Below are 6,000 nucleotides of genomic sequence, written 5' to 3' on the forward strand. Positions count from 1 at the left end.
TTCCCTCAGCCCCTTTTTAACTCATTTCCCAAATAGGTAATCACCATTGCCAATGCAACAATATTCACTTTTTTTTTTTTTTTTTTGGTCTTTTGTCCTTTTAGGGCCATACCCATGGCACATGGAGGTTCCCAGGCTAGTTGAGTTGGAGCTGTAGCCACTGGTCCAGGCCACAACCACAGCCATGCCAGATCTGAGCCATGTCTGCGACCTATACCACAGCTCACGGCAACGCCGGATCCTTAACCCACTGAGCGAGGCCAGAGATGGAACCTGCCTCAGATTCATTCCCACTGAGCCACAACGGGAACTCCCCAATAGATTCACTCTCTTGGTTCTTAAACTTCACATACAGGGGGTCACACAGTGTGTGCTCTTTTGCATCTGTTTTCTTCCACAAATTCACTTCTGACGTTCGTTTTTCCACTGTGCCATCCTTGCCTCTGGTTACTGAGTTATTCTTACCCCAGTTTTACAGATGAGGAGGCTGAGACGCAGAAAGCTTATGTTTACCATTGGTAAGTATGCGGGAGAGCCTAGCTTTGCATCCAAGTCCACTCTGTAGAATACAAAGCCTATACACTTATCCACAAAGCTGCATGAAAATCACTGTGAGTGGGACCAGCCCTCATCCTTCCAGGTCCCACATGAAGCATGACAAAAGTCCTTGGAAGAGCTGAGATGGAGAAACACCCCTCACTTCCAAGGCCATGGGGCAGCAAGCCTGTCAAGGTGCTTGCATAAGGCATGGTCGATCAAAGCTGTCAAAAATATCTTTGGTACAGAGTGATGTTATCTCTGAAACATCTCTGTCATCATTGGACTACAGGCATAGAAATGGAGAAGGGTCCAGCCCTGATGAGAAAATGTGAGTCTCTGGATGCAGGCTTAAAGCTGGGTCTACCTCCTGGGTTTTTTCAGTCATGTGACCCAGTAGGTTTGCTACTGTGAGTTCAGTTCCTCTCACTGGAAATCAAGTGTCCTAATCAGCAATCTGCTTGTATGGGGTGGACCATCTTCTACTCCTTAAAGTAAATGTATTTCACTTTTTTTTTTTTTTGGTCTTTTTAGGGCTGCACCTGTGGCATAGGGAGGTTCCCAGGATAGGGGTCAAATTGGAGCTGTAGCTGCTGGCCACAGCCACAGCCACAGCAATGCCAGATCCTTAACCCACTGAGCAAGGCCAGGGATTGAACCTGCATCCTCATGGATGCTAGTCAGATTCGTTTCCACTGAGCCACGACGGGAACTCCAAAGTAAGTGTATTCCATACCCAATCCCAGATGCAGGATCTGCAAACTTTCTGGAGAACATTTTTCCATGCCTGATGACACCAGGGAGGACCCTCTTCCACAACTTGCTAAATTCACGAGAGGTGGTAGCACGAGAGAAGATCGTTCTTATTTCTTTTGATTTTTTTTTTGGCTATCAATTATTATTTAATTATATTTAATAAGTTTTACTGGAGTTCCTGTCATGGCTCAGTGGTTAACAAATCCGACTAAGAACCATGAGGTTGAGGGTTCGATCCCTGGCCTCGCTCAGTGGGTTAAGGATCCCGTGTTGCCGTGAGCTGTGGTGTAGGTTGCAGACGAGGCTCAGATCCCGCGTTGCTGTGGCTCTGGTGTAGGCCGGCAGCTACAGTTCTGATGAGACCCCTGGCCTGGGAACCTCCATATGGCGTGGGAGCGGCTCTAGAAAAGGCAAAAAGACCATAATAATAATAATAATGTTTTACAATTATAAACATTCCTTAGAGTGTCTGGTATTGAAAATATTATTTATTCATTTTTGATGTATTCTAAATCTGATTTTATTATATTCAAGTGCGAGGCCTCAGATTTACCAAAATAAGAAGACCAGATGCTTATACACAAAAGAGCTCACGAAATAGTTGGCTAGATGGACGAATGAAGAAATAATTACAAAAAATGTAAGGATGCTAAATATGCAGTGAAATCTGTCATTCTTAGTTCTTAATCAGACCTTGGTTCCCAATGACCTGGATACTATTTCTGCATATAGACTTACCTTGGGGCAATAGCATTAATTGTTGTACTATTAGAGAAATGCAAATTTGGTTACATTCATTTTCTGGGACACGTTTTTCCTCCAAGGGACACAAGTGCTTCTGACAAAAGTTAGTATCATTTTCTAGTGCAAGAAGCATCCTGTTATTATTATTATTATTTTTTGGCTGCACTCATGGCATGTGGAATTTCCTGAGGTCAGAGACTGAAACCTACACCATAGCTGCACCACAGCTGTGGCCTGAGCCACAGCAGTGACAACACTGGATCCTTAACCCACCAGGGAACTCCAGAAACATTCTTTTATTAATCAGATTCTCTAAGGCTCAAGATTACCTATGATGATGTGGCCTTATAGAAAACACAACAAAGACAACAGCAGTTCCTGTTGCGGTGCAGTGGAAATGAATCCAGCTAGTATCCATGAGGAGGCAGGTTCGATCCCTAGCCTTGCCCAGTGGGTTGAGGATCCAGTGTTGCCATGAGCAACCTGTGGTATAGGTCGCAGATGCAGCTTGGATCCAGAGTTGCTGTGTAGGCCAGCAGCAATAGCTCTGATTCAACCCCTAGCCTGGGAACTTCCATGTGCCATGGGTATGGCCCTAAAAAAAAAGAACTGTCACAGGAGAGTGCTTGATGGAATCTGGAATCTGTTTCTCCTGCCTACGAGGCGTCCATTCCACTTTCTACTGGCAACAGAGCCCACAGTTTCCTTTGGAAAATGATCTTCCTCTATCCTGTGGCCCTGTGATTCTGGTAGGAACCCCACTTTCAGCACCAATTGTAGCATTTTTCTCTTTGGCCATTGGTTCCAGAAGAGCATGCTTCCCAAGACAGCTGATGAAAACCTTCCCTTAAAGGGAATTCAGCCAGCATTTTTGTGAACAGATGAAAAGTCTGGCCAACTTCCTAGCTAGGTCAGAAGGGTTTTCACTGCCCTTTATCCAAATTACTTGGCCTTTGTCAAGTCTACACTTTTTTTTTTCTTTTTTTTTTTTTTTGGTCTTTTGAGGGCAGCACCCACGGCATATAGAAGTTCCCAGGCTAGGGGTCTAATCAGAGCTGTAGCCACTGGCCTATGCCACAGCCACAGCAATGCCAGATCCTTAACCCACTGAGCGAGGCCAGGGATCAAACCTGCAACCTCATGGTTCCTAGTCAGATTTGTTTCCACTGCGCCATGACAGGAACTCCTCAATTCTACATTTTATCATACATCACCTAAAATATTCTGCTTCTAGGACTTGTTATCCAAGTAGAACTCTGTATTTTGCAAGTATCAGAAACAAGCAACTCTGAGCTAGTTTAGGTTTAAACATGGAAAAAATTATTTCTTGTACTGAGGGGTTTGGTTTCAGCCTAGCCTAAACCTGGATTCAAACGATGTCACCAGGACCTTTTTTCTCTGCTGTTAAGTCCTGGTTCTACTTTCTCAGTGTTCATGCCATTCTCTGTCCACTGCAATCATAAGATTGCTTTATCTCCAGCCCCTACATGTATATAACTGAGTCCAGAAGGACTGGTGGCTCCAGCATAGATTGTAAGGTTAGTTCTGAATGATCCTAATTAAGCTTTATTACCTTGCTTGAAGCATGTCTCAATCTCTAACTGAATGCTGTGATTAAAATAATGAATGCACGGATTGGCTTAGGTTAGGATCATATGCTTAGATTTCAAATCATCTTGATGCAAAATACATGGTCTGAGAGTGAGAGAGGGGGTGTTTCCCCAAAGCAAAATCAAAGTAAATTCTGAGTTGCGAAACAACTTGTCTTCCATAATTTCCCCAATTTTGCCTTCTTTGGCACTTGCAATTGATAAGTTATCTCAGTGAAATATTGTCTTCTCTTGCTTTTAGGAGGTACCACTTTATCTAAAATTTATGTCTGCATATTTTTTTTTGTTTTTTGTTTTTGTTTGTTTGTTTTTGGCTGCACTCGTGGCACACAGGAGTCCTTGGGTCAGGGACTGAACCCATGCCACAGCAGTGACCCAGTTTGCTGCAGTGACAACACCAGATCCTTAACCTGCTGTGCCACAGGAGAACTCCTATTTCTGCCTTTTGAAACTTTTTGTAATGTGGAGTCTGTAGAGACTCTGGGTTTTAAAGGATCAGGGTTCAGGGACCCAGGAAGCCAGTTGTGAGAAATAACAGGAGATCTTAAATCTTATGGGGAGTTAGAGGAGATCTAAAATTGTTTGGGAGGTTTGGTTAAACTGATACTAGGGCTTAGGTTTCAATGGCACAGCATTGGCTATGCATGGGAACTCAGTAGTTATAAGTGAGCTTGCTCCCCAGTTTGGCTCTTTTCAGGATTACTGTGGCTCTAGGATGACAAGAAGCCTCAGTTCTTGTGGATATTACTTTGTCCCACAAAGATGGGGTCGACTTTTTCTTCATGAATGCCATTTAACCTAGTTTTGGAAAACTACTCTCTTTGATCACGTGGGAGCAGGGGCAGTATCCTTAGATTCATTCCTGTGAATTTTGCAATGATTTTTCTGATGCTTCTTCTATTGAGGAAGCTTGCTTTAGATGATCAGCACCGTGGACAGCAGCCATGGCTACTGTTATGGGCTTTCCCCTCGTATGGAAGGTCTCTAATATATGTTCCTTTCCCATAAAATGCCACTCGAAGCTTTGAGATGGATCCTTTAAGAAGGATGAAATAGGGAAAGTGACCTTCTCCCACCAGGTTATTCATTCAGCACAGATGACAAATGAGAGATGTCACAGTCAGATTGCCTATAGAACTAGAAATGTTCGCTCATTTCTTGATAATTGCATGTGCAGTGGTTATATTCTATGAAGTAGCCACAAGCACGGAGTTAGCAAATACTGAGCCATTGCTCCAAGGAGAAATAGAGAGCCTCTGGTCACAACACAGTCATCAACTGATCAATGCATAAATTTTTAAAAAGTGTGTTTCTGTTTAAACATACCTTATTTAACATGTATCATTGGTTCATCAGCATTGAACGCATGGCCAATAGCATTATGACTCACACATGAACAAAGTTTATCTAATGCACATATTTTCTCTGAAGAGCCAATCACAACCTGCTTGTACTTGGAAACACTGGACAGCACATTAGCCCTACACTTGAAGTTTTACATAGCAAAATCACCAAGAAACAGCGCAAAAATGTGAAAGCGTGGCACTAAGTAGGTTGCAGAAAAGAGCACTTGGTTACAGCATGAGAGTTCAAGCAAGAAGGCAGAGAAGATGGACATCCCAGCTCAAGAAGAGGGAAAATTTGCTCCTCCTCTGTCTTCTCCTTCTCTTTGGACTCCTAACAGATCAGATGATGATGGCTCATGATTGGAGAGGATGATCTTCTTTACTCTTTCAAATGCTAATCTCTTGGAAGCCTTCACAGAAGTACTCAGAAATAATGTTTTATCAGCTTTGTGGGCATCCCTTAGCCCAACCAAGTTGACATGTAAAATTAAGCATCTCAGGATACAAAAGCCAAATCCCATATGGTCTTCTGTGATTTCGTTTGTTCTTCTTTTTTCAATGTCTTAGAGTGGAAGGTTAGATGATTGGTTTGAGATCTTTGTTTCGTATAGATATTAATGGTTATAACTTTCCCTTTAAGAACTGCTTGGGGAGTTCCCATTGTGGCTCAGTGGAAATGAATCCAACTAGGAACCATGAGGTTTTTGGGTTCAATCCCTGGCCTCACTCAGTGGGTTAAGGATCCGGCGTTGCCGTGAGTGTAGTTCAGATCTGGTGTTGCTGTGGCTGTGGCATAGGCCAGCAGCTACTGCTCCAATTCGACCCCTAGCCTGGGAACCTCTGTATGCCATGGGTGTGGCCTTAAAGGAAACAAAACAAAACAAAACAAAACAAAACTGCTTGAGCTACATCCAGTAAATTTCAATATGTTGTCTTTTCATTTTCAGTTATCTCAAAGTATTTTCTAATTTGCCTTATGATTTCTTCTTTGACTATTGGTTACTTAG

This window comes from Sus scrofa, chromosome 3 (genome assembly GCF_054392235.1).
Source record: "Sus scrofa isolate SSC_HxYL_T2T_F1_AM1 chromosome 3, Sscrofa_HxYL_maternal_Yorkshire_Landrace_v2.0, whole genome shotgun sequence".
Taxonomy (NCBI): domain Eukaryota; kingdom Metazoa; phylum Chordata; class Mammalia; order Artiodactyla; family Suidae; genus Sus; species Sus scrofa.